The sequence below is a fragment of the Monodelphis domestica genome, chromosome 1 (genome assembly GCF_027887165.1).
Source record: "Monodelphis domestica isolate mMonDom1 chromosome 1, mMonDom1.pri, whole genome shotgun sequence".
Taxonomy (NCBI): Eukaryota; Metazoa; Chordata; class Mammalia; order Didelphimorphia; family Didelphidae; genus Monodelphis; species Monodelphis domestica.
This window is the reverse complement of record NC_077227.1, coordinates 41693201-41709039: the sequence shown is the minus strand read 5'-3', so window position 1 is coordinate 41709039 and position 15839 is coordinate 41693201.

The window sequence follows — 15839 nt, the reverse complement described above, 5'->3', positions numbered from 1 at the left end:
TAGATGTTCGGACGGGGAAGACGGCGAACGAACAGGGACAAATCTAGTCTCTCGCTTCGTACACATGTGGTTTGGGCCTGACTCCCCCTAGCGGGGATGTGAAGATTCGAAGCCTAGACCCACGTGGCACAGGCGTGGGCAGCTGGGAGCGGGCGGGGCTCTCCAACGAAGGGTGGGGCCAGGATTCTCGGACCATGACGGTTCTGGGAACTGAGTCAATTTCTGCTGCTTGGCTTTCTCTTTCACTCGGGGGCTGCGGGCTTCTGCAAGCAATTGAATGGCAGCTCCCTAGCTTTGCCTGGCACAGTCCACCCACTCTCCCTGCTGCCCTGTCAATCAAAAAAATATTGAGATCCTAACATCGGCCATGCACGAGGCCCCACGCATGCAGTCATCTATACATACATCTAGGCACAGACATGCCACACATAAATGTGTGCATACATGACGTTGCTCCTATATAGCCTAGCTATATATATATATATATATATATATATATATATATATATATATATAATTCTATCACTTTGTCCGACCTTGATTATCAAAATATCTTTTTTATTTTCAGAGTCGTGGAAAGCATAGAAAAGCTAATTGATGCTCACAGACATGTAGCCTGTATGCCTGAGACAGGACGAGGAACTCAGGTCTTCTGGATCCCAAGATCAGCTTCCTCTCCCTCTCAACATCCCTTCCCTCCTACTCTTCTCTTTGTCTCTCCCTGTCTCTCTCTTCTCTCACTATCTCCTCTCCTTATTGCACTCGGGAATGATAGGAATGAATCAATCAGACAAAGAATCTCCACTGTGTGCAAAGAGCCATTGGGGACACATAACCAGAGGGAGTAAGAATGGGAGGAGCATAAACATGAGGCTAGAAAGTTCACTTGGAGCCAAATTATAGGTGCCCTTAAATTTGAGGATCAGTAGTTTATAAAGAAGGCAAAAAGGGGTTGCAGAAGAGTTTTGAGCACAGTGGAGAAAATTGCATGTGAACTTGTATGTCACAGGTGCATAGATATACAGATGAAAGAGAACTTTGAGACCCTTATGTTCAACTCCTCATTTTCCCTCACCAGGAAAATAACTGAGTCCTTTATAACTTTGTGGTGGGTTCAAATGAGATAATATAAGTACAGCACTGAAAGCTTTAAAGGGATACAGGTCAGTTGTCATTAGGAATAACTAGATCAGGTTAGGGTTGGAAAGATTACCTAGATAACAGCCTCTAACATCAAATGCAGAGAGGAAAAAGGGCAAGAAGATCAATTAGGAGGCCATTTTAATAGACTAGAAGAGACTTTCAAACAAGATTATAGTGGAAAGGGGTTTAGGCTTTTAAAAATTGCTCTATAATGTAATGGACTTCTCCATTGGTGGTGGTGTAATGTCCCGGAACAATCTGCAGGGATCTAGGGAAAAAAACACTATTCATAAGCAAAGGATAAACTATGGGAGTGGAAACACCGAGGAAAAGCAACTGCCTGACTACAGCGGTTGAGGGGACATGACAGAGGAGAGACTCTAAACGAAACTCTAATGCAAATATTGACAACATAGAAATGGGTTCGAATCAAGAGCACATGTGACACCCAGTGGAATCACTGGGTCGGCTATGGGGGGTGGGGGGGAGGAAAAGAAAATGATCTTTGTCTTTAATGAATAATGCATGGAAATGATCAAATAAAATATTATTTTAAAAAATTGCTCTATAGCAAAAATGAATAATATAGAAATAAGTATCAAGTGACAACATTTGTACAACCCAGTAGAATTGCTTGCTGGCTCTGGGATGGAGGAGGGAAGAGGGAAGGGAAAGAGAATGAATCATGTAAACATGGAAAAAATATTTAAAAATTAAAATAAAAAAAGAAATTTCTCTGATAAAAGTCTCATTTCCCAAATATATAAAGAACTAAGTCAAATTCATAAGAAACCAAATCATTCTCCAACTGACAAATGTTCAAAGGTTATGAATAGGTAGTTTTCAGAGGAAGAAATCAAAGCTATCAATAATCATATGAAAAATGTTCTAAATCCTTCTTGATTAGAGAAATGCAAATCAAAATAACTCTGAAAGAACCCCTCACACCTATCAGATTGGCCATTATGACAGTAAAGAAAAGTAATAAATGTTGAAGTGAAGCATAATGCATCAGTGGTGGAGTTGTAAACTGATCCAACCATTCTGGAGAGCAATTTGGAATTATGCCCAAAAAGCTATAAAAGAATGCATGCCCTTTGATCCACTAATACCACTACTAGGTCTGTATCCCAAAGAGATTTTTTCTTAAATGGGAAAGGACCTATTTGTACAAAAATATTTATAGCTGCTCTTTTTGTGGTGGGAACGAATTGGAAATTAAAGTGATGTTTCTCAATTGGGGAGTGGTTGAACAAATTGTGTTATAAAATGGTGATGGCATACTATTGTGCTATAAGGAGTGATGAACAGGGTGATTTCAGAAAGATCTGGAAAGACTTGTGTGAAATGATGCAGAGTGAAATAAGTAGAACCAGGAGAACACTATATATAGTAATTCCAATATTGTAGAACAATTGAATGTGATAGACTTTGCTACTAACTAATACAATGATTCAGGACAATTCTGAGGTATTTATGAAAAAGAATATGATTCCCACCTGATGTAGAATGCCCCTATGGGGCTGAACCTCACTTCACTGGAGAAGTGCTAGTAGGCTTGTTAAAACCTGTCTCTTAAGCTACTTTTTTCCATTTTCACTATTTCTACCTCTTTGTAAATAAAGCTACTAAAAGTCATTTTTTACTTAAGTTATAATATCTTTAAATCGGCAACCACAGTATTACTTTAGAACTTTCATACTAGCATAAAAACCTAAAATTTATATTCTTACACTATCTACCTCAAGAGAAGCAACTGTTGGAATATAAATGCAGATGAAAACATATGATTTATCATTTGTTTATTTGGGTATATGTTTTGAGGTTTGGGTTTTATAAGATTATTTGCACATAAAATTTAATAATATGGAAAAAATTTTAAACCCTTTACCTTCCTTCTTAGAATCAATACTATTTATTAGTTCCAAGGCAGAAGAGTGGTAAAGGATAGGTAAAAGGGGTCAAGTGACTTGCCCAGGGTCACAGAGCAGGGAAGTGTCTGAGGCCAGATTTGAACCTAGGACCTCCTGTTTCTAGGCCTGGCTCTCAATTGACACTAAGCCACCCAGATTCCCCCATACGGAAATTTTTTAAAAAAGAGATTTGGATTTCTGTCTACATAGAGGTAATGGTAGTTGGGCACTAGCCACAGGCTGAAGTTGAGTACAAGATAGGCTTTTCTTAGGCACAACCTATAAACTAATCCTAGTCATAGATCTCGACCTATTTCTGACCACTGACTCACAGACTTGGCAATACACTGATCCCTTAATCTTGCTGATAACTGAGCTCTCACTTCAGCCACAGCCACTGAATAGAAGCCTAGAACCTGAATTAGCTTTAAAAGCATCTAGAAATTTATACTGAATCTCAACTACAGTCTCTTAATCCCCACAAAACTGATCCCTAACTCAGAGTCAATTCCCTTCACTAGAGGGATCCCCCTCTTCGGCTACAGAATCACTTGGAAATTTGACCCTACAATTATATTCTTTCTAATCTCACCCACAGATTGAGCTCTAAATACAACCTGAGACTGAGCCCTAATTCTGACCTTCAATACCATCCTAACCCCTCATTCACAGTCTGAGCCTGTGAAGATGGAATTAACTCTCTCTGCCCACTTTTAGATTTAATCACCAGAAGCATATATACTCCACTTAAGTATGGGGAGATCTGTGACCCAAATGTGCAATAGTGGGTGAGGAATCAGAATTGACTGACTGCCCCCTGGGCAGTCCTAAGCTAAGCTAAAAGCTGTAATTGGTTCACAAAGTAGAAGGAAGGCACAGTGAGTGACGAAAGGAAGGGTCTTTAAAAGTGGCAAGAACTACCTGTGACCAAGACTTTCACCTTTAACTTGGCCCTGGAGGAGCTCCAGCTTGAGACCTTGGATTGCTCTTCTGTTTTCCCTTAGAACTACCACATGGGTGAGTAAAAAAGGCTGACTCCCTTTCCTGGCTTTTCTGGAACTACTAGCCTCCAGAGAGGCCCCTCATCTTGGAGGAGACCTCGTGGCTAAAACCCTTTTTAAATTTATGTCTGGGCCCCCTTTGATGGGGCCCCTGAAGCCCTGCCTGGTTTGGATCAGGCCAGAATAAATATCTACTCTCTTTCATTTCCATCTATTTTATAAATAAATTGCTATAAAATCATTCTGACTCGAGTAACAATTTCTGGCTACCACATTTTTATATATTTTTCCAACCTTTAATTTTTAACCCTTACAAGTCCCAACCCTGCAACAGAATGATTTGACCCTCTTGGGTCAATTGGATAATTTGAGGCCCTGCACAGCCTAGAAAGGATGTTGAATTCAGCCAGGAGGACAGCATAGATGGAAAGCTGCCTCCCAGAGGACTTCACTTCTAGGGTATTTATACTCCTTACAACAGGCAATATGTGCCTTAAGGAGGTTATGTAGTCAGGTGGGGGGGGGGGTTGGTCATCTGATGACAGTCAGACTGAAGACATAGGGGGTGACCCTCATAGTTTAGGGGGAAAATAGATGTCGTAGATACAACCCCATGGTATCAAAGCATAGCCTGGAGGTATATCTCTATGTCCATCTCAAAACCTAAAGAACAATCCAAGGAGGATAATTCTCTCAAGGGACTTTCCCTTTGATGTAGTAGCCTCTTATCAGGAATTTTTGATATTTTAGGGTTAGTAGTCACAAAGATGTAAGGAAGGCAAGAGAATTCTTCTGCTTACAATTTGGCCTGAAATACTTCTATAATTTTGGGGTACAATGTCTTATGCCATTCCCCACCCCACCAATTGTCTAAGGGGAAAGGGGCGATGGTCTCAGTCTTCTGTAGCTTCTTCATAGCTAGAAATGGTTGTAGAGCTGCCCCTATGTGAAGAGTGAATCAAACTTTGTCTATCAATCAACTACTTTTAAATTAATTAATCAAAAACTTAAGCATCCTTACTTAACACTAAATAAGAGAATTCATGAGTCATTTACTAGGATAAGTTCACACCTCCAAAGACTACTGCCACCCACCTTGGGCAGTGTTTAGGCAAATTGAAAGACTGCATTTGATTCCCATAAAGTGGAGAAGGGACAAGAAATGATGTGGGGAAAGTATTATAAAAAGTTCGAACTTCCTGCCCAAGGGACTTTGCCTTTTGGGCTGGCTTCTCCTTTGAACTTGTTCTCCTTTGGAAGTCTTTGGAGATTCTACAGTTAGTAAGCTTGCCTGAAGGATGAGATTCTTTCCTTGGATCCTGCATCATCTTGCTGGGTGAGTAGCTGGCCTTCCTTTCCTGGATTCTGGAGAGATTGGTTCCAGAGAGGCCTTCCTTTCTTGGAGGAGGCTGCATTGGTGGAACCCTTGCTAAAGATACCACCAAAATTCCTGGCTTAAGAAACTACCACAACTCCATGAGGATATTTGAACTTAAGAGCCCTTGTCAGGTGGTGAGCTGGACAGAAATTATAGTATATCTAGCTAAGCAATACTTTCTATTTTTACTATATCTCTATTAAACTAAATTGTTAAGAGCAGCTAACTGACTTGTGACTTAAGAGTTAATTTTTTAAATTGGTAACCACAATATTACTTTAGAATTTTCATATATTAGCATAAAAACCTAAATTTTAAATTCTTACACCTGCCTATCCTTAGGAGAGAGAGAAATCTTGGCTATAGGTGTCATCCATGGGTTGCAATGGCATCTTGGTGACTCCCATGAGGGCTTTCACCCTAGAAGCAACTAGAGAAATGACAGTGTTACAAATGCAAGGTTCACACATCAAAATGCCCCCAATTATCAGGATGATAGGAATAAAAAGGCAAGTAAGGAATATAACCATTATGTCCAGGAGGATGAGCCAGGAAATAGTTTTCTGCAGGTATCTGTCATCCAAGTGGGTACCTCATGTAACTCTTGGACTTATACCTCCACTTTGTGGGAGTTATTGATATAGGTACAACAAGAAGTATTCTGAAGCATACAAACTCTGCCTTCTGCTGCCAACAGATAGTCTAAGGGAATTCCATTGTCCATCACCACATATTCCAGGGAATTCAAATTCTCCTGAAGATCCTCAAGAACCATGGCTGTCACATTGGAAATTCTCTCAATTGCTAAGGTCAGGTTGGTCAGTATGATTTCATGGTTTAAGTGCCCTACCCAGGAAACTGTCAGTGCTGTGGTCTTCTGAGTCCAGCAGAGGAATTGCCCCAAGAGCCCCTCTTTACTCTGTGTCCTTCTGTAGGAAAAGGGTTAGGGAATTCTGGTATAAAAATACATGGGGATCCAAGTAGCCCAAAGTACATTCCCCATAATTGATGTAGGGGTTAAGACAGGATGTAGTTAAAACTACTGACTTAAAAGATTCTTTAGGTGACCACTCTGGGGCTGAGAAGCACCACATGATGGCCACAGATGAACCTGTACCCTGAAGGGATACAAATAGATCTGTCTGTAAGAACATTTATTTTGACAGTATCTTTAAGCATTTTGTGAATGCATCCAATAAAATGGAGACACCCCTGGAAAGTGAGTCCTAATTTTATTTTTGTATCTCCAGTGCTGAGCAATGGTGCTTATTAGGTACTTAATAGATACTTGTTAAGCATTTCTTATTGTTATATTTAAAATAGTTGGTGCCATAAAATGTAGTAGACAAAAATAATGGAAGATTTAAATTGTAGTAGATATAAGAGTGGGTGAGTAAATTTGTGACCACAGAAAATATGTTTCACTACAGTGTCTTGGTTTTAAATCAAATATAAGGTGTTCACCAGGGAAATATTCCCAATTATGAATATACCCAAGTCAACTGGGTTTTATAGAGAATTTAATTAATAATACAATGAGGAATTAAAGAAAAGAAAGAGAGAAAAAGGAAATAAGTATGAAGGGCCTTAAGCCAACATGGCCTAGATCTGAGTCTTAAGAGAGAGAGATCAGTCAGTCAGTCTTTTATCACTCACCACAAGGTCTGTCTAAGCAAGGATTCTAGTGACAGAGTCTCCTCAGAGAGAGTTCCAGCCAGAGTCCTCCTCAAAGAGCCTTTCAGCCAGAGACTGTTTCAAAGGGCCTCTCTCAAGAGCCTCCAGAGGGACAGAGTCCCCTCAGAGGAGCTCCAGTGAGACCTCCCTAAAGATTGTCCTCCAAGAGCTTCCCTTCTCCAGAGCCTCTCTCAAGAGATTCTCCAAAAGGATTGTCTTTCAAGAGATTCTGCTTTTTCTTATATAGGGGGTTTTCTCCTATGTCACCTCCCCTAAGTTCTTCCATCTACCAATCACAGTAGACATTTTCCAAAGGACAGCCCATTCTAAAAACACTTCTGGGTCAACTAATCCCTTTAGTAAGTTTGTACCAGAAAAAACTTCTGAATAAGTTTTCACCTCTTTGCTCTTGGCAAGTTTACAAGTTGCCTGACCTTTAATAGGTACTTAGCACCCCTTTGTATTAATTCTAAAAATAGGCATGGCTTAAATTATAAGTATGGGTATCATTATAAGTATGGGTTTAAGTACTTTCATTGTTTAGCAAGGAGTTTTCTCCCCTAAAGCAGTTTTAAGTATGGGTGGAGTAGAGGTCCTCCCATTTCTGATCCAAGTAGAGTTCTTACTGTCAAAATGGGGAATGTTCCCAGTAGGGAATTGTTCCAATGGAGAATTCCCCAATGTGGAAATTTTTAACATTCACAAGTCTGAGAAATTTCAAGATTTACATTATTCAGGTGCCTTGGCATAGTAGTCAGGAAAGGGATTGACCCCATAGTGTGTGGCTAGATGGTACAATCATAAATTTTTATATTCAAGAAAAGCAGGAGTAACAAGGTGCCTCAGGGGATAGAGAGCTGGGATATTCTGGGTTCAAATCTAGCCTCAAATACTTCCTAGCTGTGTGACCCTGGGCAAGTCACTTAACTCCAGTTGCCTAGCCTTTACTTCTCTTCTGCTTTGGAACACAGATACTTAGTACTGATTTGAAGAAGGTAAGGATTTTGAAAAAGAGAGAGAGAGAGAAGCTAGCTGTTTGACTTTTATTTTTTGTAAATTTAAAGTTCAAAACATTTAGACAACTTAAATACTATTTCAGCAGAAATACCGTGACAAAAACAGTGATGGCCTTTTAAAAATGTTCTCTTATTCAGGCATTTGCTAGAATCATTATTTGATTTTTAAAAAGAGTGGTATGTATACTTCTTGATCTACAATGTAATCTATAATCTCTTGTGTTTGCTGCAACTTTTCCTCATCTTGAGTCCTTTTTGAGCAGAAATCTTATGTAAAATATCTGTAAGCTAATGCTGAGTGCTCTTCAATCATTCACATCTGATAGCTTAAAAACTTAGAAGGTGGGTCCTGAACACCTTTCATAGTGAGCAGAAGAGTGACATTTGCCAGCAGATCCACTGGATGTTCAGCCCAAACCACTGTTTTACCTTGATTGAATTGAGAGCCTGGCCAGCAGGTAAAGGTAGAGAGGAATGAACTGCCGTGGCATGCAGTATTTATAAACTGCTATCATTTTGTTACTTATTTTTAGGGTTTAGGAAATGAGGTCCAATATTTAATCCCTAACATTAGGTTTTCAACTAATCAAGAATTTATAATGCAAGTATCTATCTAGTTCTCTTGAGTTTGGAGACTATGAGTGTGGTTGTTGCGACAGGGCTATTGGAGTGAAGAACTTCTTGAAGCTATCCCCAGGAGTTTGGATGGTTACATTCAGATACCAGTATGTACAAATAGAGGAATACACTGTTACCCATATTATGAAGGTAGAAAGATCCTCAGAGCAATTTCTATACAGTGCATGAGTCATATTAAAAGGAAAAGGGTCAGTGTTCCAACCCTTATCAAAGCATTTCTATTGGAAACGGTCTAGGTTAAACCATCCATCTTTGAAGAGCACTGTCCAAGTGTCCTGGGCCTGGGGATATTCTATAAAAGTGAAAGGCTGCCCTGTAAGAAAGCAAGGAATATCCTCTAAAGTATCCCATAGGAGAGTAACCAAAGCTGGAGTGGATGCGAATCTCCTGGAAGCTTCAAGTCTTGGGTAAGCTTCAGAGGCACTGAGACCATGGGCCAGAAGCCTACGGTTCCCTCCGCTTTGGTGGTGTTTCATATATACCCAACAGTCAGAGGCACCTGCTTTTGCTACTGCTTCCCCAAGCTGAATCAGGGATTTATCTGTCCATCTGGCTGGGCATGCATAATTTAAAACATAGGAGAAGACCCAGAATGTGAGGAGAGGAATAGTCCTGGGTCAGGCAGTTAAGAGTTAAAGCAACAGACTCAACAAGAGGGATTAAGACAACAGGGAGAGAGGTGGAGGGGAATACTTATTCCAAAGTATCTTTAAGTAGGCAAAAGAGGAATTTGAGATCCTCCACTGGCTCACAGGAATAGGTGTCTTCTATTCCCCCTCCTCCACCTGTTTCTGGGAGAATAAAGGGTTTAATATGAGAGACATGAGTCCATGTATTCTGACCCTCCAGTTTTATAGCAATGGGAGTGGATAGGATAATTCCATAGAGACCTTCCCATTGAAGTGTTAGCTGGTTTGATTCTTCTGTTCTCCAGGTTTTCAGGTAGACCATGTCTCCTGTTTGGACTGGATGTGTGAATTCCTCTCTATCTCCCTTTGAAGCTTTGGGGAGAATCTGATCTTCATATTTCCTTAGAGCTTTCTGAATGTAACCAGTTTGCTTAGAGACTTGCATAAGGCTATGGATTTCTGTATTTAAAAAAACATCAGAGGTTAAGAAAGGTTTCCCATATAGTAGCTCAAATAGCCTCAGTCCTAGATGTACTCTGGAAGCTATCCTGATTCTGGTCAGTGCAAATGGGAGGTCCTTGACCCAATCAATCTGCTCCTCACAAAGTTTGGTGAGAGCTCTTTTTTAGGGGATGATTCATATGTCCTGATTTTCCCAAAGATTGAGGGTGCCAAGCTGAGTGTAGATGATAAGTAATGCTCAATGCCTTGGCAACTATCTGTGAGATTTGTGAAATAAAGGTGGGGCCATTATCACTCTGGAATGTTTTAGGAAGGCTGAATTTGGGGATTATTTCTTTAAGTAAGGCCTCTGTTACATCTTTTGTCTTTTCTGTTTTATAGGGGTACGTCTCAATCCAGTCCAAAAACATGTCAATAAAGACTAAAAGGATTTTGTACTTTTTGCATGGTGGTGGGTGGGTGAAATCTATTTGCCAATCTTCCCCAGGTGACTCCCTTTCCTTTGAATTGGCTTAAGTAGGGGAGGTGGTTTGAGAGTTACTGTGCTACTTGGTTGAGCACAGATGGCACATGCCCTACAGACCTCTCAGATGGTTTTAGAGATGCCTTTGACTGTGAAAAATGGCCTTCGTAAAGTGGTTAGTGCTTCTCTGCCCTAGTGATGTCCTCTGGGAGGCAGCTTTCCATCTATGCTGTCCTCCTGGCTGAATTCAACATTACCCTCTAAATTAATAAATGTATCTTTTTATTTTTAAACTAAGTTTTGGAGTCTTGCATTCTTGCAAAGGATACCCTTCCCAAACCCAGGGGGTTCACCTCAGGCCCCCAATAACACTATGCCTTTCAACAAAATGATCCTTTGATTAGACAAAAGACTTATACCTTACTCTGGCCACCACTTAGTCTCACACAAAAGCTACAGATTTACTCTTGTATAATAGAGTTCTGTGTATCCCCTAAGGTAGCTAGATGGTGCCGTATAGAGTTCCAAGGCTGGAGTCAGAAAGACCTGAGTTCAAATTTGACCTTAGACACTTACTAGCTGTATAACCTTGGGCAAGCCACTTAACCCTGTTTGTCTTGGTTTCTTCATCTGTAAAATGAGCTGGAGAAGGAAATTGCAAACCACTCCAGTATCTTTTCTAAGAAAACTCCAAATTAGGTTCCAAAGAGTCAGACAGGACTAAGGCAAATGAACAGTGAAAAACATTGTGGAATGATCAAATGTAATCAACTTTGCCACTAATAGCAATGCAATGATCCAGGATAATCCTGAGGGACTTAAGAGAAAGAATGCTTTCTACATCCAGAGAAAGAAATATGGGAGTAGAAACACAGAAAAAAAAGTATGAGTTGTCACTTGTTTATATGGGAATAGGATTTGGGGTTTTGGTTTTAAAAGATTGCTCTATTACAAAAATGAATAATATGGAAATAGATATTGAGTGATAACACATGTATAACTCAGTGGAATTGCTTGTCAGCTCTGGAAGGAGGGAAGGAAGAGAAGAGGGAGAGAACATGAATCATGAAACCATGGAAAAATATTTTTAAATTAATGAATTAAAACAACAACAACTGAACAGCGAAGGGGCCAATGACAAGCACCCTAGTTCCATTTAACCATCCACTTAACATTGATTTTGCAAATTTTTATTTATTTTTAAAATGTGGCTAGAACAAACATAGAAACACTTCCCCCAACAGCTTGAGAGGGAAAATCTTTCTACCTTATAACACTTTGATCTTGAGTATGGGGATGGGAATAGGAATAAAGAGGGAAGAACTACATTTGAATAAGTTGAACTTTTTTTTAAACTGTTACCTTCTATCTTAGAATCAATACTAAATATCTATTCTGAGGCAGAAAAGTGCTAAAGGCTGGGCAACAGGGGTTAAGTAACTTGACCAGAACCAGATTTCCTTGTTGTGGGGTACTAAAGTTGAATGCCCTGGGTTTGGGAAGGATACCTTTTACAAGAATGCAAGACTCCAAAACTTAGCTTTAAAATAAAAAGATAAATTTATTAATTTAGAAAGGAACATTGAGAATGGCCAGGAGGATAGTAAGGTAGAACAGCAAAATGGGGAGCCATTTCTTGGGAGGACAGCATGGATGGAAAAGCTGTCCCCCCAGATGACATAAATTCTGGGGATTTTATACTCTTTACAACAGTGTAGACATGATGCTGTGTCATGGTGACTCTGGTGACTCTAGAGTGGTAAACACTCAGGCATTCAATGGGGGATTTGATCATCTGACCGGGTCTGCCTGGAGACCTAAGGGGTGACCCTCATAGTTTAGGGGACAGGTAGATATCTGAGATATAGTCCGATGGTATCCAGGTATAGCCTGGAGGTGCAACTCTATGTCCATCTCAAATCTAAAGGATGGCCCAAGGATGATAATTCTCTCAGGGTCTTATAGAAGTTATCAGATTTTCTTGGGTTAGGAGTCATAAGGACAGAAGGGAACAAAGGAATTTCCATGCTTACAGCTTGCCTGAGTTTGGGGATATGATGCCCATGCCATCCTGACCTTTTAAAGCAAAGGTCAAAGGCTCCCTTTGACTTTTCCCTTCACTAGACACCCTGAAAGAAGGAATCACCAAGATTTTCAAGAACAAAATGGAGCAAAATGATCATCACTGAATGTAATGGCCCTTTCTGAATGTCTCCACAGTCAATCAATAAGCCTTCTCCTCACTGACCAAACCAGTTACTAAATGTTCATGTGTGTTCCAGCCTCTCGAAGGCATTTTCCTCACACATTATCATGAATCTCCCAGAAGCAGCTCCTAAGTATTCTCTCTGTAGAAAGATGTCATTTCAGATATTCTGGGTAGGTGCCCATTACAGTTGCATATATTCTGTAACTTCTTATCTCTGCATCTGTTGTTCTCCCACTCTGCCCTCAATCCAACATAAGCTCTTTGAGGGAAGGAACTGCTTTTTCATTTTATCTTTGAATCCTTAGCAGTTACCTCAATGTCCTGCACATATTAGGTTGTTTAATAAAACCAATTCACTTAATAAAATTAGATAAAATTTGTCAGGTGCTTTGCAAACCTTAAAGTACTCTATAAATGATAGGGATTGTTATTTATTGTTGTTTTTATTAAGAATCCCTAAATTTAAAAAGCTTATAATCAAATAAAAGAATTTCTAAGTACAGGCTTCAGAAAATAACATACTTTTGAATTGCAAAATCAAAAGTATAATAGAAAGAGTATGATCATCTCTTGTGTAGCTAAACTTGGCCACAATTCTTCACAAGCTTTCCTGAATCACTAACAATTACTCAGAAATCATATTTAATCATTCTACATCTGGGAAAAAAATTAATCCCTAGCTATGACCACCAACCTCTGGGTGAGAAGTGAGGCTCAAACCAGAGACAAAATTATAAGTCTTAGAAAGCCAAACTCATGCCTGCCTCCAATGCATGAGTCTGTCTTTCTAAGAATTACTCAAATTGATGACTCATAGGTCTCCTGAAAAAAAAAATGTCCAAACAAAACCCATGAACAAGAATTGTTCCTAACCTCAAGAAACTAACATTCTACTGATTGATTATATGGGAGAGCAGAGAATACCTTTTCTAGAGCATGAATTCATAGACTTTGCTCTCTTGTTTCTCTTTTGAAGCACATCCACATTTGGAAAAACTATCAGTTTGTTTACCCCCAGGTCATCTATCTCAGTACTGGAATCTGTTCTAAAAGATTTAGCAGGGTGGAGTGGGAAACAAAACAAACAAATCTGCAACCTTCATTTTACATATCATTCAATCAATAAGCGGTGTTTTCTCTTACAGGATGGAGTACATGGACTTTGTGACAGAAACAGTTTCTTAGTAGTTCAGGAATCATTTTCACTTGCTTGTTTGCACCTGAGTCTGTGCGGTTCAAGTGGGACATGACTGTAATCAGATCTATTCTTTGGAAACCTTATTGGCCACTGATAGCAGTGTGAATTGATCTAACTGTTCTAGAAAATGACATGGAATTATGCAAGAAAGATACTAAATTATTTATCCCCTATAACCCAGCAGTCACATGATTAGGCAGCCTGAATAGGTTAATGATAAAAAGAAAGGAGTCATATGTATAAGAGTATTCATATTAACATTATTTATAATAGCAAAATGCTAGAAACAAACTCTGTGCCCAACTGTGGCATATAAATGTAATGTGGCAACAAAAATTTAGGCATATAAATGTAATGGAGGGGGCAGCTGAGTAGCTCAGTGGATTGAGAGCCAGGTCTAGAGATGGGAGGTCTTAGGTTCAAATCTAGCCTCAGATACTTCTTAACTGCGTGACCCTGAACAAGTCACTTAACCCCTATTGCCTAGCCCTTACCACTCTTCTGCCTTGGAACCAATACCCAGTATTAATTCCAAGATGGAAGGTAAGGGTTTTTAAAAATAAATAAATAAATAAAAGTAAATGTAATGGAATATTACTATGTTGAAAGGAATGACAAGTATGAAGAATTCAGGGAAACATGAAAAGACCAGTATGAAGTAATGGAGAGTGAATAAAGCAGGGGCAAAAGAACAATATTCACAATGATTATACCAATGAATGAATATAATTACTTATGACCTTTCACCCCCCAAACTCAGCTAACATAAGATTGGGTTCAGTCTTGAGAGTAATGACCCTGAATCATAACTATTTGTTTCATTTTTGTCTTATCCAGAATTTTCACTGGAAATTTCAAAATATAGTTAAGACTCCACATATGTGGCTAAAAGAGTCCTCAAGTCCCAGGCAAGCATTCAAAGTGACAATGTGTAGCACCCCCTCCAGAATGTCCCACCAACCTGCCTCTATATTTGTAGTTTGGGTCCTCAGAGAGACAATTATTTTCAGAGCTCCAGAGTCAATACTGTGAAAATACTCTTTTAAAATTATAGCCCATAAGCCCCTATTGGTGTACTCTGTAATATTTAAATTAATATCCAATAACTACAAGTATCATATTTTATAAGATTTACTAATAATCACTTGAAGTAGAGGAAATAAAAAGACAAAAGTAAAAGCCTGAGTAAAGTTTTCCCGACCACCTTAGCAGGAAAAGAGCAAGAGAAGGCAGGGTTGCAGAAACTTTATCTTCAATATGTGAGGACGAAAGTGGGATTCTGGGAAATGGAGTCCTGGGGTACAAAATTCTAATTATACAACTCACTATTAATAATCAACCTGTAGATTAATCAGTCCTTACAAAGGCATTTGCTCAAATGGCATAGTCAGTCCAATAGTTATAAAACATCCACCCTAAAACTGGAATGTACTCGCCCACAAATACACGTTATCTGTGAGGCTAGTGGCCACATATTAAATTACAATGGTTGTAAGGCACATGTAGCCAAGGCAATTCATAACTACTGAACTGCAGGGCCTCAGTATCCTTTCTTTAGTTGTACAGTTCTTATCTAGCATAGGGGTTGCTCATCTAGGCTTGCTCTTCATAGGGTACAGGATCTCTGCTGGAAAGTTTAAACCATTGATTCCCTGGACTTCCTCCTCTATCTATGGTTTCTACCACCTCCAGCTTAAGTGTCAACTCTAATCCTCATCTGAGTATTACTGTACCTTTTCTGAAAGAGCAGAAATTTTTGGCCCAAGATTAGCAGTTCTCTCCAGTTATGTTCTTTGCACCTTAGCTTTGAGGTTTATCACTTGAGGTAGGAGAATAGAGTTTTTGCCTTTCCTTTTAACAGCTCCTACTGGTTCAAAACTATCTTCCCTCTTTGAGATACCTCACTGTAGCTTACATTGACTCTTTAGTACATTTCTCAATTGTTCATCTCTGCCAGCCATAACCAGGCAGTGGTATTTGCCCAATATTCACTAAATAATTTTGAGGTTCTAGATTTCCCAATTGTTTGTTTTTTTCTTTTTCTTTTCTTTTTTGTTTGTTTTTTTGTAACTCAGGATATCCTGTTGGTCTATGCAACTGTGGGGGAAACTGTA